Source organism: Rhinolophus hipposideros (assembly GCF_964194185.1).
Source record: "Rhinolophus hipposideros genome assembly, chromosome: 16".
NCBI classification, from domain to species: Eukaryota; Metazoa; Chordata; class Mammalia; order Chiroptera; family Rhinolophidae; genus Rhinolophus; species Rhinolophus hipposideros.
The window spans coordinates 36,390,603-36,415,705 of NC_138062.1; the positions used below are offsets into that span (position 1 = coordinate 36,390,603).

At 39.4% G+C, this 25,103-nt stretch overlaps 1 protein-coding gene across 13 annotated transcripts in view; it reads right to left on the reverse strand.

Annotated features, from left to right (window-relative positions):
* PALLD (palladin, cytoskeletal associated protein) overlaps positions 1–25,103 on the reverse strand; it is a 375,682-nt gene that overhangs the window by 72,598 nt on the left and 277,981 nt on the right. Inside the window, exon 1 of one of the 13 annotated variants that reach the window (XM_081075478.1) lies at positions 14,646–14,775. The exons of 11 other annotated variants lie outside the window; for them this stretch is intronic. The gene's annotated coding sequence lies outside the window, so the exon portion shown is untranslated. Of the gene's footprint in view, positions 1–14,645; positions 14,776–25,103 lie in introns of those variants that run through there. One more of the 13 variants, XM_081075477.1, reaches the window with a different exon arrangement.

Here is a 25,103-nt window from a genome sequence, read left to right on the forward strand (position 1 = left end):
TAGAAGTGGAGAAGAAGTGGATGTTCTGGCATTGGTATACCATTACATTCAAATCTCACTTATTGAAGGGACAACATATTCCTTTACAGCAGTGGTTCTCAAACCTTATTGGGCCTCAGAATTACCTAGAGAGCTTGAAAGAGCACAGATTCCTGAGTTCTACCCTCAGGATTTCTGATTCAATAGGTATGGGATAGAGCCCAAGAATTTTAATTTCTAACAATATCCCAGGGGGTACTGACACTAACTGGTGTGGGGACCATGCTTTTAGAACCACTGCTTTTCAGAATGCTCTTTAATTATTGGGCATAAATTGGTAATTAGAGGACCATTATCTTACTCTGGGTAGACTGTGATTTACATGACTTTGAATGATAATCAGTGATCCTTAAGTACTGTAATACATCTTCTTTATTTTACACGTCCCTACCATAACATAAAGGCTCACATAATTGGTGTTTAAAATTCATATAAGACAATTTCAGAATAATTCCATCTCTCTCTCAACTTATAAAGGAAACTCTTTGTTGATCAGATGTTACTGGTATTGAAACTGATAGCTTATGTTTAAGGCCTTAAATTTATGATAATCACCAGGTACCCATAGCTGCTTACATTACACACATCGCACAGACAAATTTAGCTCTGTTATCCAACTTCCAAAAACAAACATGAGAAAATCAATGACGTAAACTTGAAGTTTCACTTTGACTGTATGTGGTGGACCTACAGAGCATTTCCAGTATATTTTTTATTCTAGATTTTATATCTAAGAATAGAAATAGGGAAGTGTGCAGTGGATATGAATTAAACAAACATACAAGTTAATATTTACATATACATGATAAGATAGTAAATTTTCTTGGCAAGAAGGAAGAAAGTAGGTTACAGAACTATTGTTTCAAGAAGAGATAGCCAAATTTGTCAGGACGCCCTTCTAGAGAATGCTTCACCAGTCACTTGTGATATACGTAGTTCATGGTATGTTTTAAGAGTTGAAGTCACAGCATTAGTAGTGAAAAGACAATTTAGTAATGAAATGGCCAAAAGCAGTAACTAAGCGAAAAAGTAAGATGGGCAAAAACAATGATCCTGGAACACCTATTTGCTCTCAAACTATAGGAACGGGAAGATTCATTCAGACCACATTAATCTGAAATTTGTGTTACCTCTGAGAGTTTTTCACTAACAATTAAGAGGGGGTCTTGTTAAATAAAACAATGGTATAAGTGGTATACAATGGTATAAAATGGTATACCAATTTATGCCAATGATAAACAATGGTATAAAAATCAGCAGGACTGTTTAATACAGGCTACTCTCAAGTCCTTTGGAAGCATACATTACATTAACATTTAAAAGTGGGTCTACTTCCCACCAACACTTTCTTTGTCTTGACTATTTAAGTTCTTGGTATGAATAAATCTTTCTTTTTAAAGAAATTTTATGATTTGGGAGTCTTTTAAATAGCTAACAACAGTCTAACAGGTAATCCAAATCAGATGATGTTATTGAAAAAAGAACAAAGATGTTAGTAAGAAGTGATCAATGGGTCCTAAAATTCCCTTTTAAAGCATCTAGAAAGATTTCGCACAATACAGATTGAACCTATGGATATGGCATACGCATTAACAATCAAACAGACTGATTTTAAAATAGAGAAATCAAAAGACTTTTTATGCAGATAGGAAATATTCTGATCAATTTATGAATGTATCCCTTCATAGAAAACGCTATTTGCATGTTTTCCATGACACTTAGGATGAGACAAGTGAGGCCTTTCACAGTCTGGTAAGGCCCTCCTCACCTCCCTCCATGTGGGCTTCTCTCCAGTCACGCAAGCTGCCCACCATCCTCTAGACACACACGCTCTCCACCTCTGGGCCTTTGGACTCGCAGCTAAGCTGTCTTCCCCACCCAGCTTCAAATTCTGTGAAACTTCTTTCCTGTCAGACCTCAGTTCTCTCCTGAAGCCTCCCTGCTCCCCACCCACCAACAGAGCTGGTCATTCCCTCTTTGTGTCTACTTCAACTGCAGGCCTAATCAACCCATTCTGCTGTGGGGCTCTCCCCTCCCCCAGACTGGACAGCGGCCTGGTCAACCTCTTCTTACTCAGGGGAATGCTGAGCAAAGAACGCACTGCATGCGTGTTTGTCGGGCAAATGAATGATACCGGATTTGTTAGCTTTTTAAAGCATATGGAAAGATTTTCAAGTATGTCATACCCCAACAGTAACTTTTTAATACTTGGAATTCATCCTTTATTTATGAGGAAGTTGGCAGGGAAGATATGCTGTGGGATGTTATAGTCCAATTTCCTGTTGCACAACTTTTTTTCACCTCATACATTCTAATAAATCTTCGATAAAATTAGAATTCCATGGATTAAAGAATACCACAGAAATCACAGTCTTGTACACTGAGGGCGTATGGTTTTCAGGGGCAACTGGAACTTAGAAAAGCTCAAAGTGAACTCTGGCCTCTCTGAGAAACGCTTGAACTTCTCAGCCTCATTTTTCTTCTGTAAAACGGATACACATAATTTTTTAAAGGATAAACAGTAATCTCACACAACCGCTGCAAGAATTACTATAGAATGTATATAAAAACACTTTGAAAATTAACAGTATCATTAAATATTTACTGAATAAATGAATAAAGCAATTCATTTGGATTGGGTATAAAGATTCATCAAGAGCCACCTTTACTTCCAGACATAGTCAATCATAATTGTTAGTTTTTAAAGGTGAGCTTAGTAATTGTTTTCTGGAAGAATTGTGGCCTAAAACAAAACAAAACCAGAGCTCTTTGTCAAAGCTCTTTGATCTGCACAGCCAGATACACTCCTTTCCTCATGAATAATTCACAGCAAATGCACACTTATAAGCCCCATTTTTAATGGATAGAGGAAGCACACCTGCACATTGACCATCTCTGGTCGGCTAAAATACAAGCATTACTGATTCTTTCTTCACTTTTGGTAAGTTCTCGGTACATGTGCAATAAAGTTATAATTATTCTTGAGGCAATATGAGAGGTACCTATATTTTGGCAAGGTGTGGTAAATTTGGCAGGTAAGTTTAATTTCCGTAACATTGTTTCCAGCCCAGGAAATGCCACAGGTGGCTTGGTATGGGTAAGCGGCTGCCAGTTTTTCGGGCATGGGCTTGCTACCCTTGGATGACATCATTTGAGTGAATTCTTTACTCTGCTTGCCCCACAGAAGCCTCTGCATTCAATTAGTTTCCATTTTTCTCAAATACCTCATGTGGTCCCAGCATGGCTCTGTCTCCAAAACCTAATATGGAAGGTTTTGAATTCATGTGATGAAGCTCCTTGGCTACTGAAATAGCAAGAGCATTTACTAATGCATACTTTGAAACCACTATACAATGAGAAGTCTTTCTGGTTATAGCATCATTATTACCTGGAACAATGGGCTATAACTGTGACAACAGCCTTCTGTGAACAGAACTCGTACGGCACTTAAGCACTGTATCTACTGGTAAATGTGTTTATCCCGAGGTCTAAGAACTAAGATCAATGAAAATCAAAAGCAAACTGAAAATGACCTTTGTAAACTATGTAAACTTTTCTCTAACTTGAGCTAAACAGAGAGGATAAACTCCTGACCAGGTGGAACCTGTGATTTTTTGCAAGCTAAACTTTCCCGTTACCCTACCTTAAGGGTTACACCAACTCATTGATTATCTCATGTTTCCCAAATTACAGTATGTCCAAAAAATATTACCTGCTGAAATACAAATAAGCATAAAAAATTCCAAAAGATTTGCAGGGAAATCTTTTATTTGTGCTACATAAATAAATGGTTTACTAATGGTAAACCTTACTGTATTTAGAATTCCTCTCTAGCAAAGCCATGGAAGTCACTCTTAGAAGCTAGAGTTGGGTTAGGTGACACTATGTATTTCCCTGGTCTTTGTATACTGTGATATGTACACAATTACACAGTTGTTTAACCACCTCTATCATCCTTTTTGGGGGGTATTGGGCACTTGGGATTTTTGCGAAGCTTTTGTTTTGAATATAGTTTTACCAATTATGCATAGGCTTGTAATTTGAACTAGGATGTGGCACGTACTGATGGCACTTACTGAGATACATATTTCTACTTCTCCAAGACTAGGAGAATCATATCCCATAAAGTCATCAACTTCTTAAGTGTTTTAACCAAACATTCCATGAGAACATGAAAAGGAGATGAAGAGGAAGGAAGTACCGTTTCCCCAAAAATAGGACCTAGCTGGACAATCATCTCTAATGCGTCTTTTGGAGCAAAAATTAATATAACACCCAGTATTATATTATATTATATTTTTATATTATATTATATTATATCATATTATATTATATTATATATTATGACTGGGTCTTATATTAAAGTAAGACCGGGTCTTAATATTAATTTTTGCTCCAAAAGACGCATTAGAGATGATTGTCTGGCTAGGTCTTATTTTCGGGGAAACATGGTAGATGGAATTGGATGGGAATGTCTTTTATTTCTCTTCTTACATGGCACTGGGATATTAAAGTTGAAAAGGTTATTTAAGTTCATTTCATCTAGTCTCTTTATTTTATGAGAAGCCAACAGAGATCCAGAACAGTATGGGTTGCCTGGGAAAAGACAGTTGGCTGTGGAGAGCCTGAGCTAGAACTAGCAGCCCATCAGAAAACAGACTTGGGGTGACAGCCATTTCTTCAGCTAGTTCAAAAAGTAAAACAAGGCAGCAGAAAGCATGCATGCAAGTCATGGATGCCTTTCTAAACTTTACTACATCATTAACTTAAGATATCTACACCAACATGCAGATTTCTGGGTTGCCAAGGAAAACACCAGGTATATGTTAACCTTGCCAGAAGATGACCCATAGGTTTAGTCAGATCCTGTGGTTTAATAATACTTTAACCTTTAATCTGACTGCTAAGAGCTAGGATGCTGTCAGTATTTTCCTGATTCATAATTTTAGTTGAATGCCTACTGCCAATAAAAGTGATTTCTTAATAAATGGAAGTTGAAGAAGGGATATTGTATTTGAAACCAGACCTAAAGCACAGTGATGAAAAGATGAGCTGATTATCTCAAAGTCAGAAGAGAATTCAAAAGCCATTATATAAAAGATCATACCCAAGATTTAGAGCAGAGCCAACTATACAACCAAATTTTGTCTCAAGACATTCATCATATTCTTTGCAAACTATTCAAATGACTGGATATTAATAACATAGGTGTATTACTCTGTGAATGCTACATAATTATATTCTTTATTTAGACCAGTAACTGTATGGTACATATATACAATGGAATATTACTCAGCCATAAGATGAAATACTGCTATTTGCAACACAACATGGATGGATCTTGAAATTATGCTAAGCGAAATGAGTCAGACAGAGAAAGTTGAGAACCATATGATTTCACTCATATGTGGGATATAAAACTGAAAGCAACAATCGAAACTCATAGGCACAGACAACAGGTTAGTGCTTACCAGAGGGTATGGAGGGGGACCGGGGTGGTAGAAGAGGATAAAGGGGGTCAAATATATGGTGATGGAAGAAGAACTGACTCTGGGTGGTGAGCACACAATGTGAAATATAGATGATGTATTATAGAATTGTACACTTGAAATCTTGGTAATTTGACTAACCAATGTGACCCCAATAAATTTAATTAAAAATAAACCAGTAATTGTTTTACTACATAGGCTATAAAATCATATATCCTAATTGAAATATATCCTAATTATAGATGTAAGTAGAACACGACAGTAAAATGAAACAACTGGAGCCACAATAATACTGAGCACACATTTCAGAGGCCTATTTGCTGATCCTCCTGTTTCATTTTCAGATTTGTATTTGGCTCAATAAGTAGACAAAAATCAAAATGACAGGCTTAGAAAGAAAATAAACACGTAGCAAGACTGAGCTCCCACCAGAGTTGTAGAAGCCACCCTGGGCCTGCCTGGGACCTACGGACATTATCAATATACATACAGGAGGAACAGACACACAGCAGCCAGAGTGCCAGGAACAGTGACCGCCACTCAGCTGAGCTGCCGACTCAACACCATTGCTGCATTTTGTCCTCAGATGCTAATCCAGGGCACATGGACATGTGGCAGAAAGTACCACTGTCTAGTTCCCTGAGTAACCCAACCTGATTGTTCCATGGGGATTACTTTCCCAAGAAAACTGGTCTTTAGGGGTTTAAATATTCAGCATTTACTCTTAAAAACCTTCCTCCTGAACTTATAATCAAGGTTCTCAATTTGTCTGACTGATCTGCCATCTGTACTTAAGCTTTCGGAACATTTTGCAGGTGCCCTTGGTGTATATTTTCAAGCCGTACTATCACCCTGCATCTCTGGAAGGATGCTTGGTTTGCTGAAAAGCCAGGAGATCCAAGTCGTATGATAACTGCGCATTTGCAAAGTCACAACCACTCCACAGTAGGTGTTTTTGAAAAACCTACCCAGCTCCCCTATTGGGATGTAGCAAAAGTCCTGGTATTTTTAACTGAATGAGAACTTGGCCTTCATCAATAGCATTGGATTTTACATGTCTCAGCCTTGATATGCGTCTAATGGGCCTAGCTAGACTCAGGCTTTTCTAAATCTCTAAATATAAAATAATTCCAAGTAACTTTTTCAAGTGAATTGTCAGATTCTATCATTTATTTGTACCCAGAAACAAGGAAGTCAACCTGAGTAGAGAAAAACTCTGGCAGCTTCACACATCTGGTGGTTTCATTGAACATCCATCACCCTGTTGAATAGTTCTGGAAAAGTAGAAGATGAACTGATATTAAATGGAATAATTTTGTATGTTTGCAAACTGACAACTCGTGCTGGTTGTGTATGAAGAAGGGCCAAGGAATGCTTCAACTTGGACAACTGCCGTCTGATCCCTAGAGGATTTTTCCGCCTTTCAAAGAGATGTGCAAATTCTTCTGTACCGCTCTCTCTTACAAAAACAAGTTTTCCTTAGCAGAGGCAGGGCCCAATTCTTTATCTACTGTCCCTTGGTATCGTGTAGTCACTTGCCTGGACAGATTTATAGTTGCTGGTGTGGATAATATGCACTAAAACAGTTGGTTACATAACAGAATGGTATGATATGTGAGAAAGTATGGAGCACATTTGGATGTATATTGCCTCTAAGAAGCGCCCAAAATAGGTCTTTTTAAAACACCCACATGTCACTTTTCATGTAAATACATCCATTTCAAGTTATGAAGACACACAGAAAATGAGGCTCTACCAAGAAAAACCACAAATCTTTCCAATTCCAGTCCTGAATTAGTTCACTTGTAGTCTTACTGGGATACGCTTTACTTCAGTATTCAGTCACTAGGCAGGTTTGGTGAGACTATAGCTTAGTCAAATGACAGGAGCTTTACACCACCTTCAAATACTGAGAGTCACATTTTCTCATTTTCCGCTCTCTTTTGGTGCAAAGTCATCTTCTCCCAAGGCTTTAATTACCATCTGCAGGGATAATTCCCAAATCATTGTCTCTCACTCTGATATCTTCTACGTTATCCGACTTAGGTAGCTAATGGACTCCTGGATACCTCCACTTGGTACATTCAAACCAAACTTGCCTTTTCCTCAGAGCTCCTGCACCTCCTGACCCGACTTCTCTAAATGTCAGCCCTACCCACCCCGCCTGGCAGGAGCCTGGGAGTAATCCTTGATGTATCTCCCCCCCTATGCTCACATGCCATCAATGCCAAGAGCAGACAGTTCCACTCCCCGATTCCAACCACTTCATTTAGTTCCTTGGCCACTCACTTGGTTAATACTGCAAATATCTACTTCCCACATTATTCTAACCACCCCGTTGGTTTTCCTGCTTCCCAGCTGACTTATGACAGTGTGCCCCAGGGCACACCAGTGTGCTAACACACCAGGCCTAATGAAGGAGAAGCAGAAGACATTGTTGTTGCCTTCAACAAAGCCATAATCTGGTAGGAATGAGGTGGGATTCAGGTAGCCATTGAAGAATAACACAAAGGAGCATAAAATTAAAGAGTCCTTTCAACGTCTAAAACTCAATCTTAACACCGGAGAGATGAGATTAATTAACTCAGTGAAAGAACAAGCAACAGAATAAATTGGTATTCAAGGGCTGTTTTAGGGACTGTAAGTGCTAGAGCATTTCAGAGTACGGAGGTGATACGTGATGATTAGGACTGAAAATTTTAAATGAAATTTCTGGACATATGGGTATGAGGTTGATTATAGTAGTCACTCGAACATTAACCACATAACTATTAAGTGCAGGGCTCTGCTCCATATAAGTGACAGACAAAGAAAAAATAGTAAGAAAGTCCCTCTCCTCAATAAGCGAACGAGATTCTAAGATTCTAAAGTCCCATATACTGTTTTCCCCAAAATAAGACCTAGCCGGACAATCAGCTCTAATGCGTGTTTTGGAGCAAAAAATAACATAAGACCTGGTATTATTAGATTAGATTATAATATTGCTCCAAAAGACACATTAGAGCTTATTATCTGGCTAGATCTTATTTTCGGGGAAACACAGTACTATGGATGCTGAGTTAGAATTGGACCATAGGCAGATCCGGAGTGAACATTTTTCTCGGTAAATTCAGGCTTCTCCTCGCCCAGGTGACTGTTTCACACCTTCTTCTCTCTCCTCAAACTTCCCTCCAACAGTCCCTTCCGGACCTTTACTCTCAACTGATGACCACACTTCCTATTTCACTGACAAAACAGAAGCAAGCAGTAGAGAATCTCCTCATGCTCCCACTGCCACTTCTATGTACTCCTTGCGTGTTGGCCCCCAGACCCTGCCTTCTTTCCAGGGCTACAGAAGAACCACCTCTGTTCTTCAGAAGGCTGGGCACTCTGCTTGTGCACCAGATCCCGGCCTTCTTAAGGACGTCCCTCCAGCAACTGTTCCCACCTTTCCTGACCTTGGGACAGACGAGGTCAAGCCCTTCATCTACTGTTCTTGGATAGCTCCCCACTCTCCTGTTGGAGTATTTATTTACCGTGACTGATGACGATGGTACACACTAGAACATTTGGTGTTACAAAATAAAATGGTTTGCTGTGAGAAAGAATAGTGTAAATACTCCTGGACTCATTCTGTCAACTCATAGCCATTCTTCAGCCTGCTTTTCTACTTCACTGAATTGCAACCCCAACCTGGCATTCCTTATCCACCTCCCTACTTTTATTTTCCCCCACAGCACATAACTCCATCTGAAGCACTGGATGTTGAGTGTGTTTTGTTTACAGTTTGTTTACCACTAGAATATAAACTCCATGAAGGCAAGGCTATTGGCATATTTGTCTATTTACATCACTACTTTATTCCGAGAGTCTAGCCAGTGCCCAGGGCACAGGACTTGCTCAACAATATTTGCTGAATTAATGAGGCCCCAGCCCTGTCATTTCTGAACTGTGTGACTCTGGGCAAATTACTTCCCTTCTCAGATTCTCACTTTCCTCATTCTTAAGATAGGGGTGCTGACAGTACTTAATTAAGTGAGATTGTGGAGAGGACTAACTGACAAAGTGTGTTCAACATTTTGGTACATTTTCTGGTATGAAGGAAATGCTTAACAAGTGGCATTTATTTTCTGGTATGAAGTAAATATTCAACAAATGGTATTTATTATATGGTTACTTAGAATATAATAATTATATATGAGCATCCAAGTTTACCTGAAGTCTCGCCAGTCCCAAATAGATATTTGTTTGGGAATTTTGCGGACTGGCATCAAAAAAAATAAAATGCATGTAAGTTTGTTTTCCTTCTATTATTAAAGATTCAACTTAAAACCTAACCCTGACTTAAACAACAAAAAAAATAATGAACATACAACAAGTAGTGCTGATGTCTAGGTCCAGGTTCCATAGTAAAGATTATGTTTAGTAAGGAAATAATGTCAACCAACAGGCAGCTGGCTGGCTACCTAAAATAAGTCCCATAACTGACTGACAACTGGGCCTCACTTTTGCCCTATTTCCCACGTCCTTTCTCTTTCTCTTTCCCCTTGTTGCTGCGAAGCCAGCTATTGCCAGGATACCTCCTCCCTATAGCTGTGTAGTACCAGGGTGGGGTCTCTGTTAACATAAGGGGAGTATGAAGGAAATGTACCACTATGTACCTTTATTTTCCCTTCAGGGTTTAAATGGAAAAAGAGAAGGCGGGGTCCTTTTTGCCATTGTTACTGGAATTAAAAACCTTAAAAAAAAAAAAAAAAGAAAAAAGTCTAGTTGTAGCTTTCAGTGCATTTTCCCACCAAAAAAACCACACAAAAAACATGTATATATATATATATACATACATACATGTGGCTCAATTCTAAGTACTATTAATAAAGCACAATACTTCAGCTATGATTTCTGGGCTGTGATGGGAACCTAACCACTGAAGTGTGCTATAGTTTCGATGAAAAAGTATGTTCAGATTTTCCAGTAACCAATTTACAAATCCACATTCAGAATCCAACCCATCTGAAAGCTGAGGTCTGTTAATTCTCAGTAAGTTTGACAATTTCAAAAAGGCAACACAAATGTCATGGAGAGTGGGAACAAGCTTCAGAGTCCAGTGGTACTTCATTTCTATGTGGATGGGGCAACTGATTCCAGGTCTATAATACCTGGAAATGTGGTGGGCCCAACTCAGAGCATTTTGTAAGAATTCAATGTGGTAAAGGATGTGACTGGCAGTAGAGCCTGGTGAGTGATAGCCATTTTACCAAGTTTAGTTCTTCTCTCCCCTCCCATTGGTGAAACCTCGGTGTCAATTCTTTTTACTTGGTCGTGTGTGTCTTCCTATGTGTCTATTTTTAACACTTCTATATGGAAAAGGAAAAATTACAAAGTTTTGCCAATAGAAACCAGAAAACGGTTATTTGCTCATTTCTTCTGGCTGACACAACTTGTCTGCAAATGGCAGCTTCTCCCTTAGGAGGAAATCTTTTCCATCAAATATAAGCCTTTATGCCTTCCAAAAAGTCCATGGAAAACTGAAAAATGACTGTCCTGGATTACCGTAGTGGTGGGGCTTTGGCAGCTGGGCCAACGCGCATTCAGTGGGAGACTCAGAACTGACATTAACTAACCAATCCCACATTTTCAGTTTGTTTCTTTGCAGTCATTATCCAAAATAAATGAGTAAGAGAGGCTCACCTAACTGGAATGGCTTATGTTACCAATTACGGTTAACCCTAAAGCACATAACCAATAAGGCAGCTAAGGTTTCCTGCTCAGGAAGAGATCTGTGCCTTCAATAGAGGATGGGGTTGGGCAGAAAGCTACACATGCCACTAGCTTTAGAATGGATTTTCCCCTTCCCTGCCACCTCAGGCTTTCCTTACTTCCATTTTATCTCCATGACTTTCCTACAAGAATGAGCTACTGCTTTCCATTCATAAAATCACCTTGGATGAAATCTTTTGCATCTACCATCTCTAATTCTTTATCCTTTGACTAAGTCTGATACAGAGTATCCCTATAAAATAAATAAAACAAAAATCCTGAATTAGTATAAATTCAGAGATTTTCTAGAGCCAAAAACGTGGGATACAGAACTAGGCTGGACTAAGGGCCTCAGTTTTATCTCTGTATGATGCTGGACAAAATCCTTATGTTCTTTCTCTATACCTTTAAAATTCCATTTCTTGTTCTGTGTCTTAAAAGCATACTATTAGAATGAGCTAATACATATAATGAGCTAATACGTACTGGGAACACTTTCAAAGAAAAGTTTAGTGCTCTTTAAACATGCTTATTTTTTAAAGTGTATATTTAGCATCTACCCCCTCTCCCCATTTACTTGAAGAATAGAATTATTTTGCAAAATATTAAATAGTGGACAATTTTAGAAGTATAGTGAACTTTGATTACCCAATGTTTATCTGGATCTTCTGAAATAAATGCTGAAAGAGTACAATACATTTTGATATGAAATTTTTTATGTGGAAATATACACAAAAGGCAAGACAATGTCTAATACATGTTTTTACAGTTCCCAGTGATTGTGAAAGTAATCTAGAAAGCGAGGCTGGGGGTGGGGATGGAAATTAACAATTGTTTGGACAATTAATAATTGTTTGAACAAATGAATAATTTCCTCTTGAAATAATGACTTTAGCACCTTGAGCAGTGTAGATACCTTCATAATTTCCAGGAAATGCGTTATAATTCAGTAATATATAGTTGTTTCAAATACAGTAGAATATAAGATTTACTGTAGTCTAGGAAAAATATTTTGGGGGAAGAAAGCAACTATTTTCTAAAGTAGTACAAATACGATAACACTTCTACAGAGAAGACACTAAAGTTTTGAAAGGTCACCCACAATGCAATGTGGCAGCATCCAATTTTCAATCTACCTTAAAAAATTGTAAAAGTCAACTAAAAACTAGACCCCACAAGGATATACTGAAGCATACTAGGGCTACTATAACCAGGGCAGCTATCTATTTTCCACTGGGTCCACCTGGGACAGACTGGGCATGAAGTTGTCACAGCATTTAAAGTGGGTAAGCTACTGTACCATACCAACTGTCAGACTTGTATGATGCATGGATTTCAACAGATACAAAAAAATGAAGCTACGTAATTTTCAACCACCTACCCATGTTCTTCACTCAGAGCATCAAGTTTTCATGCAGCCAAAGTAATAGTTAAGAGTGTCGGCATGTTTTGTTGTTCACTGTACATGACTATTTTCCTATTAATGGATGTGGTGTGGGCATTGAGCAACCCATTCCACTCCTCATTCCAAAGTTAAAAGAAAAAGTAGGATAAATATCAAATAAATCTTATTTTATGTAAAATCAATAAAGTATAGAAAATAATTGAAAAATCTGTTGATTATATAGTTCTTGCCTATTCATCATACATTGTTCAAGGATGTACTAACCACTTAACTTCCTCCGTCTTAAGGTGTAACTCGTACCATCACTGTAAGGCACTGTGGTATAGATACCTCATACTATTCCTAAATCAATCAATACAAACATATTGGGGGAGGGGGAATTCCCTCAAACCTCTTATCACTACATCAGTTTGCCAGGTCTTGAGGAAAATAATATCTTCTTTCCTTACCAAGGATGATGCCTTGGTATTATGAGCTCCAGAAGCAACCAAACCAAATCCCTGGAAAATCAGCTGGCTAATGTTTCCTTAGAGGCAGTTATTAAGACAGTTCTAACAGGAACTTTATAACAAAAACCAAGAAAATGTCCTTAAAGGCAAAACTTAGCAGTTTCCAAAGTTGGTAAGATCTTTGCTTAAACTGGAGAGTGGAGTCGAAGCAGGAATGGGGGTGGTGAGGGTTACTCAGGAACATACTAGTCCATGCCTCAGAAACTTGGGCCTGTGTATGTCTGCCTTTCTCATGCTAGTTCTCTGTGACTGCAGATCAAAATATAGATCCAGCTAACACAGGGCTCCTAAATGGGTCTAATGAATGCACACCATGCACACCGGTCCTGGCGTTTCCTCTGCAAACCAGCAACAAGGCTTGGCCAGTCCAGGCTTGCTACCAGAGCAAGACCTGGCTCAGAGTCTGAAGATGCAAGCACCCAGGGAGATCCGCTGCCTCCCCACCGTGCCTTCTTCAGTTCCCAGCAAATGCAAAAGTCTCAAGCCTCACTCTGGGCTCAAGCGACCAAACTCTCCATTCTGGGGTCTGGACCACTCACCATTTGGGACAGAGCCGCCCCCAAATGTTAAATAAGGCATATGTGCCAGAAGCTCCCAGCCTAGGTCGGGGTCGGGTGGCTTCCTCCAGGGGCCAGCTCCCAGCTCAGCTCTGCACTCCAGGTTTGGGAACACACAGCATCCTACAGAGGGCCAGCCTGACTGTTCACAGAATCCTTTCCGTTGGTGCTAACGCAGCAGCCACGTCCCAGGCCCGCGGCTAACAAAGCAGCAGCCACAACGCGGGACTGCAGAGGCGGAGCTGCGGGCGCACAGCACCAACAAGCCTAGCACACGAGCCTGCAGTGGGCCTGCCCCCGCGCCCAAGCTGGGACAATCTCCCAAGTCATGAGCAAACTTTCTTTGAATGGCCAAGGTGGGGTGACGTCTCCTAAAGAAAGGAGGATGGGGTTGGGAAGGGGCGAGGGTGAGGCGCCCAGGCTTGGCTCGGGATGGATGGACCCCTCGCCCCCCCCCCGCCCCCCGCCAGCCGCCAGGGAGTGAGATCATCCCCACCCCACCCCCATCTCTGCTAGCCTCTTTTTCTCTGCCCTCCCAGGCCAGGTTTGACCCCTCTACGAGAGGGGCCACGATTAAGTGAGAAATGGACTCAGAAAAGTGAGAAGAGAGGGAGGGATCAGCCGTGACTGCAAAGCATCCCTAGTCTCGACTCTGTTACGATGCAAAATTCCCATCTGGAGCTCAGCTTTCAGTGGGGTGTGCTCAGTCAGGCAAGGAGAGGGAGGGGGCTCTAACGAGAGGACCATCAGCGGGGTGGAAACTCTGCCTTTACAAGCTGCTCTGCCTCCCCCGCATCCCTAGGTCCCCTTCTAAAACTCTCCCACCCCCTGCTCTTGGGCCACCTCGCACTCTCCACTCCCTTTAATTCATCCTTTTCTACCAGCCAAGGAGCCCACGCCCCAAGCCTACCTCTGGCCTCGGGGCCACGCCCTGCTGCTGTCTAATCCCCGCGTCCCGTCTGGGTCCGGTGCAGGCTCCTGGGAGAGCAGCCGCGCCGGGCAGGTACCCGCTCTATATACCGCGCTGTGACTCAGTTGAGTCTCTCAAAAGCTTTTGCCTGCCGTCCTTCAAAATAAGAGTCCTGGCTGCGGGCCTACGAAGTCCGCGGGAGGGAGCCGGAGAAAAGGAGGCGTGGCTGGGCTTCGGGAAGCGGCCCCCAGGTTAGCGCAGACTTCCCGCCCTCTCCTCCTAAGCAAGCTCCTCCCTTTGCATCTTTCTGGTCGCAACCCCCTGCCTGGGCAACCCAACGATGAACTGGGCTTTCCCAGAACTTTCAAGAATTGATAACAGTGAAGAATTTAAATTTTAACTCCTCCCTCCCCCAGGCCAATAAAGATGTTGGCTGCATGTTAGGGTGATTTGTGATTGTTTTTTGTTTTTCCTCTATAGGCTAAAAAAGCAGTGTCCAAGAAATCTGACTCTAGGGCAAAGAAATGAAAGCTCTCGGTGGAATGGAAGCAGCTCCGAAGGAATGACAATGCCTGTGGGCGGAGGGGAGGGAGAGTGGTGGGGGGAGGATGGGATGGGGGAGGTAAGGCTCCTGTGGGCTGCTCACCTTTAACTTGGGCCCTGAGGATTTACAGGTATCATGCAGAACGACTGTGCAGCATTTAAATGGAAAAGCACAAATAATCACGTGGTACACTCCTTCCTTTTTTTTAAGAAAGAGAGAGGATAATTTCTAGATTTCCATTAATTAATTTATTCTGATCTGTATACCAATGAGTAACTACCTTCAAGAGCCCTGAGGGTAAGAAGGTGAATGCATTCTGATTTAGCAACTTCTTAGGAACGCGGTCCTTATCGCCTGTCTGTGTTCTTCTGTCTTTACTAGAGGCTGAGTCACTTGTTTTGATCTACTACATGGGGATTTCTGTAGAAGTATTTTCAAGGAAGAAATGCACTCATTGATTACAAAATTAGTTTCCTATGTAAAAATTGTGAATAATTGTGAATAATCATAAATCCAGATCAGCAACTTTTTCCCTTCCCAAGTCATTTAAGGACACTCCTTTCTCTGTGCGTAATCCTCTCATAGTTGGGTTAGCACAGTGTATCATAGTTATTTCTGTCCTGTTTCTCTTAACAGAGTGTGCGCTTCTTGACCATTGGGGCCAAATCTGTTTGACACACAATAAACTGTTAATAAAATGAATGAATGAATGCTAATACCTAGCATTTATTGAACACCTACTGTTTTGCCAGTCCCTTTTTGTACAATGATCAACTAGAGTAAATGCCAATAAATGTCAACTAGATTTGAATAGCCAGTTGACCACAGGTTTCAATGGTCTAGTACCGTGTTTCCCCCGAAATAAGACCTAGCTGGACCATCAGCTCTTAGGCATCTATTGGAGCAAAAATTAATATAAAACCCGGTCTTATTTTGCTATAATACAAGACCGGGTCTTTATAACATAACATAACATAACACAACATAACGTAACATAATATCGGGTCTTATATTAATTTTTGCTCCAAAAGACACATTAGAACTGATTGTCCAGCTAGGTCTTATTTTCGGGGAAACACAGTAGTTTTATCCCTACCTTCATCATTAATATCAAACAACTAGGATTTCTAGGTTCACAGCCTGAGCCAGATACTCCACTTTCCTCTTTCTGAAATAGTTTTATTGATTTTTAGCTTAAAAATTGTCTGTAAATAGTCAAACAATAATCCCAAAGTCTCTCTGTAATTCTACCCTCAGAGATAAACCCTGTTAACGGCTTAGAGTCCATTCTTCCAGACTTCTGTATGTGTATATAAACACATATTTAAAACATAGATTAGATCATTGTTTTTATCAGATTCTGAAACCTATTTTCTTTTAACCTACAATATATAGTCGCCATTTTCCCAGGCATAATACAAGGCATTATCATCTTTTCAACTTTTGAGCCTGTCATAGGTAAAAAGCTCAGTGCTTCACTGTTTAGCTGCCTGTCTTTGAATTGTCAGTTGGCTCATTTCTATGTCAAGTGACCAAGGGCAGCAGAAAGGCATCGCTTGGTGCATCACCGGGTTTGCTCCCAGGCTGCCAAGACACACTGAAGAAAGCGTCCTAAAATGAAAGTTAGGACTTAGTGGTCTGTGCCACTCACTGTGGAACTCAGGAGTTTTCTTATTTCTACAGCAATGGGATTAACTTGATGAATTTTAAAGTTACAGTTCTTGAATTTTGTGATTTTAGGATTTAGGAGTCCATTCTCAACATAAGTGCAGAAAGAATAAAATACATAAACATAAGTTACTACTACCTCAAGCGTTTACACACCATGGGAGTATGTGGAGGATGGAATAGACTGGGAGAATGGATTAACTGCCTGAAAACGTATCCAGTTCCTTTCCTCTCAAGAGGCAGCAAAAAGAGGATAACCCATTAGATCTGACATCTCTGCCTTATTTCTAGTAAAGCAGCACAGAAAGAAGCATTCCTGTGGACCAGTTTTCATTCCTCAGAGCTCACATCCAGGAGGACTTAAGGAACTGGCACAAAACACTACATATTTTAATGCTTTCAACTCTTAAAGTTTTTATACATGAAGTGTGGGAGGCATACACACATCTTAGCTATCACTGTAGCAAGTCCCAGAATTGTGAAAACTATTATCACTAGAAGCACTGACAGGAATTTCTGCCAAGCTTGAAAAAGAACACACCATCCTCTCGTGCACGTGGCAGATCAACAACCTTCTCTTTAGATTGCCCTTTCTTCATTCGCTCCTAGCTAAAACTTAGAGTTCTGTAGTTTTAAGGTAAGATGAAAGGGATGGCGAACAAATACGCAATCAACTTTTCCTTCACCAGGGGCTTCACACAGGGGACTTCCTCTGGCCTCACTGCAAGTGGTTGGCAGAGGGTCTGTTTTCGGACTTCCACCTCTAGCTTCACCTTTAGTATGCTTGCTCACCTCCCTATGGCTTCAAAAGTGCAAACTCAATTTGAGATGGAGTAATTTGTTCAATTTTCTAGTTGTTTGGGAAGGAGCGCGCAGTGGATAAAAGTAATCCTTCAAATCATTCCTTTATTCTCCTTTTCATATTCTCTTTCACAAATGGAAAGAGTGAAACATGGGTGATTGAAAACTAAAACAACAAAGATAACTAAAAACAAATGGTATTCACTGAACAAATATAGATATAGATATACAGCTATATAGACATAACTTCTGGTAGGTACTACGCAGTACCTATTTGTAAAATGCTCACCGTACATAATACTATTTTATAAATTAGATAGTATTAGCAAATCAAACAAATGTCTTCTCACCAAATGTCCATCAGGAAGCTACCACCACAAGTATAGAGGGCCCAACCATGCTTTTCTAACATATAAAGCCAAAGTCTGTATTTTCACTTTTACTTACATGTAGCAGTAAAAGACATTTTGCTTAATATTTTAATAAAAATTACCAAAAACTTGAGATTTTCTTAGGAGGTTTGTGCTAATAAAGAATGATCACCCTCAGAATGATCTCTGGAGTATACAGTGTGTTTTGATATTAATTCAGCATATGGGTCTATTTCCATTCACTTCTGGTGCATTGACATTGGTTTTAAAAAACTTGTTGATTTACCTCTTGCTGTATTTTTAAAAGGTACAGAACCTTGGTTGAATGGCCTAGATATTAGTCCCAACCACACTCAGCAAACAAGAACAAGACTGAAAACATAGTAATTACAGATTTTACCTGATATGGGATCCAACTAATATTATTTGGAGGAAAATGTTTCTGAGGGTAGAAAGAATGATTAAGATCCGCTTTCATTCTATTCATTTTTTTTTAACGAGCACCTTTAAAAAAATGGGGACCGCTGTGAATTTGACTCTTTGTAATTAATTGCAGCACGTTATACGAACCATTTGTTTCTATAGCAACAACTACCAAATGATTATAACAAAAGTGAGAAACCTTCAAAAGTAAAAATGTGGGTCTTCTCAAGAGATGAAGCCCTGTGCATTATTTAATCATGAATACAGACTAATAAAGGAGGAAGGACAGGGAAAACCTCCAAGGACAATTTATATGTTCAACATAAAAACAAATTAATATATTCTACTGGCCAAGATAACTCTCTGTCCCTTTAGTTTGTACATAACTTTTTATTAAGAGAAGGGAGAAAGAATAAGGGGGAAAAGGGGACTGTTTGTACTTTTGTAAATGTGCCTAGAACCCAGAGGCCGTGAATTACTATGGAGAGGGAATATGACAACCAGAGGTCTGCAGTGCTGGAATGTAAAGAAAGGTCATAACATTGTAAACAAAAGAACAGACTGAGTTTGTGAAAGCAAAGTCAGCCCTGAACCTCCAAAACAACTCCGGAGGACTCACAGGATCAGAGCTAGCAGAAGTCTGAAGAGATGATCTCGAGGAAGGGTGCCCTGTAAAGGGCCTGGGCTTTGGAGCCAGACAGACTGGGATCAATCAAAAGCTGTTTCCACGACCTTTAACTAACAGAGCTCTTGTTTTCTCATCTGTAAAACAGAGGTAAAGGTGTTTACCTTGGACTGCTGTTGAGAAGATAAAGCGAGAGGCTGCCGGTGCAGTGCCTAACAGTGTTTGGTATGTAGCAGGTAGGGATTGTTTTCTGCCCCTTTTAATGTGTACATGTATATACTTACAGTATCTCAGGAATTTTTTTAAAACAAAATACAGTATTAATTAGGAACAGATTAAAAAATAATAACCTGAACTGTACTCTGTACTGATGCTATGCCAATCACTTCACATACATTCTCCCATTTTATCTGACTCTATAATCCATAAGAAGAATGGTTGTTACCATCGTGCCCCCTTCATGGAAGACAGTGAGCACAGAGAGGTTAGGTAAGTCACTCAAGGATACAGAGCTGGTAAGTGGAGGGGCAGTAACATAAATTGTTAACTCCAGAACCCAAACTCCAGGTATTATAAATTTGGAGTGAAAAGTACATATTTATGGAAAGTCCATTAACAATTTCAGGATACTCTAATCTCCCTGAGTAAATCAGTGATTAGTTATTGCGAAGTTTTAGTGTGCCCCAAAATATCTGTTTGACCTGAAATAGTTAAGGCAGCTTCTAAACACAAAAGAATCTGACTCATTATTGAATATCCTTTTCCAAATCAAATGAGTTATGCTGGCTCTGATGGAATCATCCACAGATTCCACGTGGATTACTGAAAAGATGCAGTTACAAGCAGGAATTTGCCTTTTTAGGTGATTCTCCTGAGTAAATGATAAATACTATTATCAGCTAACTGGTTAATTTACATTTATCCTGCATAAGAAACACGTTAAGCTGTATCTTATAAACATAGTGACCAATAATAGAAAAATATGGCATAATTAGTTTAGGATTACTCGTCTTTACATTTTATATTAATCCCAATGTCAATTTATAGAGTTATGGGTACGATGACACATAACTTCCTCAGCTGAGTCTCTTAATACTATTACCTCTGGTGAAACCATAACAAAGAATCTTGTGTTGTGCTTCAAAGAGATTCATTTGGACGCTTCAAGAACAAACAGATCAGCCATCATTCTATTGTTGCTCCCATAACTATACGAAGTAAAACTACCTCAGTAGCATATCTGTTATGGGTGTTGCAGTGCCTTTCTCAGAATGATGATTTCAGTGCAAAGGAAACCCTGGACTCCACCTAGATACAGAGAGGGTACTATGATGACAGGAAGGAGAAAATCAGGCCTGTTTTCCCTATGCCTTTACCAAACCTTCCCTTTACCAAATCCTTCACATCCAAAACTTAAGCATCCATTCCCTTGAATTAATAAACAAATCCTCTGGTTCGAATGAATGAGGTTATGTTACCTGAAGTACTTAGTTATTCTCGTTAGGGAAACACACAGAGATTTGCCTGGGTGCTGCAATTAAAGGTTTTCTGTCAAAGATTCTCACGACTAAGTTTTCCAACTACTATGAGAACTGTTAAGGTTATTGTACAGTAGCTATCTCTCACATGACAAAATATGCAAATCTAGACTCTGGTACGGAAAGGGAATGAGAAGAGAGAGAAAATAAGGGGAAGTCAAATATTCCAATTACATTTTCCTTAAAAACAGATATTTAATGACTGCATTTACATTGAAAATTTCCCTGAATGTAGAGCCTAAGACCCATAAGAGAAAATATTTGGTAACAGTAGAGGAATTAATTTATCTGATATGTAGCTCATGTGATTAACAAGTAAAACAACTAACTTAACAATATTGATACTACCTGTTATGGGCCCATTAAATGAGTTACACTATGTTGCCAATGGTACAATGAAGTACCAGATTTCAAGAGAAAAGAAATGAAGATGTTTACCTTAGATTCCATTCGATGTAAAAAATATTCCCATTGTTCCAAAGACTTGAGAGTATTCTTAGATCAGTATATCATATTTGTCTCTTTGTTTGTAGTAAACTTAGAAAGAGTTTACTAAACTCTTTCACTTTATGGGATAGCAACAGACTCTTCAAGTTAAACTTTGGTTTAATCTGTTATATTCAAAGAAACTAGCGGCCTATAAAGGTTTTCAAATGGCCATGTCTTTAATAATATGTAATGAATTTTAATGAACTGTGGCACGTGAATAGAGTTCAAAGAGAGAAGACTCAACTGAGGGGAATTGGAGTTTCCAGCACCCGTTTTAAAACCATAATTTCTGCGCTAAGTTGACAAAGATTCAGAAAGTAAAGTTTTCAATGCAAGCAAAAAGAAAGACAGAACCCTGTAAAGACTAAATTCAGCTCTGCCTGCTGAAAACCAAGTCCTCTGCAAATCATTGTATCAATGTTTTTAGAAAGCCCCATTACAGATTAATTTATCAGCAATGGGTATATACACGTTTCAGCCCATCGTTGCATTGAGTTCATTAGCTTATAGGCAGTAATATTATTGTTCCGTCTTCATTTGTGGGCAGAGTGAGTAGAAGCCGAACATAATTTTGATGTCATCGTTCCCTTGTTTGTTTGCCCACAGTATGACACTTAACAAAAGCCTTGTGTCCCAGCAATGGATAAACTGGTCTGATAAAAAGCATCCTCTCCAAAGGGCTCCATTTTAGAGAACAAAGGCATCGTCTTTCGGTATGACCGAGGAATTAATTTTGGATTTGGTCCCCTTCCTTGTGGTCATCCTGCTATGGTCAAAAGACCCGACTACATGAGCAGCCCCACAGAGCACCAGTTTTTAAAATGTAGTTTCTGAGCAAAGTGGAAAAAGTAAGATTTGGAGAGTGAAGTTTTCAACCCGACAGAGCGTGCTTGCTTGGGACGCCCACTGGCTTTTTCAAGCCAAACAGTGTTACTTCAGGAAGAAATGGATTATCTATCCTTGAGCCACCAGTTGCCCAGAGAGAAGCATCAAGAAAACAGAAGAAAGAAGTGAAAGGGGGCTAGCAATGTTCTTTATTACAATGAGGGTAAAAAGAGTTGAGGCCAGTTGTAGTTTATGAAGTGTCCTTGCCCATCATCTTAGGCTAATTTATCCATCAGGCACAGTGGCCCAAACACTTTGGGCCACCCACAGAAAATTTTCATTTTAAATCTTTTTAAGCTCAGAGGTAGAAAAATAAATATAAATGAATATTACAATGACAACTGTATAAGAATAAAGCCAGCCTGGATTTTATTCACCTTTATATCAATGTAATTAGAAAATGTAATTTATTTTTTTAATGGAGAAAGGGACCCACAAAGAAAGGGGCCCATAGAAGTCAGAACACAGCCCTAATCTTGGATAGCTGATGTTTGCCTGAACGCTTGACACTTTTCTTTCGTTAGATATAAAGACAAGCTCTACCATGTAGTTTCTAGTCACAGTTGTTTTCTGTGTGAACTGAAATCTGTAGGTGTCACAAGTTTTTCAAGGAAGAAAACACGGTCTTGTGTTCTCAAGCTCTTTCTAATCTAAGCGAGAAGACAAAGTCAGCTGTTCACAACAGGTGCTTTGCAGTTGTTCATTCATTTGGACATTCCCTTTATGAGTTAATTACTCATAATTCCTTTGTGAACAAACTGCACATCTGGGACAATAAAACTGTCCACTGAAACTGAATTACTGAAGCGTAGGTGAAGCACAATACTTCATTCAGGCGGATGCCCTTAAAAGGCTTCACAAAAATCCCTACAGCACTTAGAAGGTGGGCTTCTTCATGTCTGAAGAATGAGTTAGCACCGGGTTGAAGGCTGCGATGTAGGAATATGTGATTCCAATTTAGCATGCAGCTCCTGACACGTCCCTGGGTCACCCACTCTCTCATTTAGACAGTCACCTCTGCCTGAGCTTCTCTTGATCCTGGTGTCAATCAACTTTATCTGCAAAATGCTTATTTTTCCTTTTTAAATTCCTAAAGGGCTCTTTTTCAATTTCATCTTGTTCTCAGGGAGAAGAGAACACTCGTTACCAAATAAACAAAAAAACCCATACCTCTATTTGGTAAAACAATTCCTGAGTTTTGTTCATTGTTATCACATACCTAGTTTCATACTGAATTTTTCCAGATTTATTAAGTATGACTGTCAAATAAAAATTGCATATATTTAAGGTGTTCAGTGTGGTGTTTTGATATAAGTATACCTTGTGTAATTATCACCACAATCAAGTTAATTAATATACTCATCAGCTCATAGAGAGAGAGAGAGAGAGAGAGAGAGAGAGTGTGTGTGTGTATGGTGAGAACACTGAACATATATTCTCTTAGCAAAGTTCAAGTACATCAGGCTTCAAATATATATAAAAAAAGATCTCATCCTCTTGGAAATGGTCTTTAGACAAAAGTCCCTTAATCTCATGATCTCCTCTGTTCAGTGGAGGGGTTGGATGGCACGATCACTAAAGTGCTCGCAGCTGTATGGTTCTGGGATCAGACCGAAGGTCACCCCCCCAGCCTGGATGTAGGACTTTCATAGCAGCTCTTCAAATGGGTGTTGGGCTATTACACAGAGCAACGGTCTTCAGTGATAATCCACGGAGAAGTGAGAAAAAAATACTAAAACCTCTCTTTATATTTATCTCATACTTTACATTTTTCTATTTTTGTGTATATTCTATAATAGATAATATTTGTATGTATTTTATATATGCATACATGTATGCCACACACACAGTATTTTACCAAAGGAGACTTATGACCAAAAAAACTTAGTATTTCACAGTTTTAAGGTACAAACAAATACATAATCGACTCAATACACCAGATGAAGTTTGACCAAAGATCTACTTTAGGACTTCCGTCTCTAGCTTCCCTTTAGCACTATTTGGCTCATAGACATATAGCTTCAAATATGCAAATGAATTTGAGATAAAGCAAGTGATCCATTATCCACTAGTTTGGGGAAGGGAGTGGAATGAAGGAAGGTAATTCCTTCAAATTATTCCTTTACATGGAGATTCAACTTAATACCGCAGACAGTTGAAGACTTGAGAAAGTCACTGCAGAGGCAGAGAGCTTGCCCAGCCTGGAAGCCAACCCCCATCCTATCTGTTACAGAGGCGATTCCTATGGGTATAACTCTATATCTGCTATGTTTGCAACTCAGATGTTGTGGACAAGCAGAGCATGTGACCTGCCAAATCTTTTTTCCTACTGATATGGCAGAATCCATAATCAAAGAAAATACAGAGACATTCATTCCTCAACAATTTTAACTGAGACCCTCACAATCCATAAGAATAATATCATTAATTTTCTTCATCGTTATCGGATATAATATTTCAAAATGTGTATGTTTGCCCCCAATTTTTATGTATGAAAATAATTTTTGGAGCTGTCTTTATAATTATTCTCATGTTCAAACTGACAAATGGCTTGGATATTTTGAAGCCCATTAGTTTCATTTTTTTGTTTGTTTTTGTTTTTTCCCCCCCTCATTTAAAGTGGAAGTTCTTTCTTTTACCTTGGGACATCTTCAAGAGAATTGTCATCTACTTGTGATACTTTAAGCTATTCTCAATAGCTTTCACTGCACATCTATGAAGTAATTCAATTTCATATTTAAGAGGTCTTGTTTTGGTTCTGAATCCCAATTTTGTCATTTGCAGGGTGTATATCTTTGGACAACTTATCCTCTCTGTGCCTCACTTTTGTCCTGTATAAAATGGCAACAATAATACTGCACATCTCATAAGGCTGCTGTGAGGATTAAATGAGATACAGATGATTTGGCAGTGTACCTGGTTTCTAATGTTATTACTGATAAACATGGCATGCGGTGCCATCAGGGAGTTTATATTCTGAATAAGTAACTAGATGAAGCAAACTATTAAGGTATCACCTGGACCATTATAAATTAATAGTATGGATAAAGATCTTTAAACTCTTAGTCTATCAAAACAAGACTGACAGAAGTGCTATTTAAGTTCATCACAGGA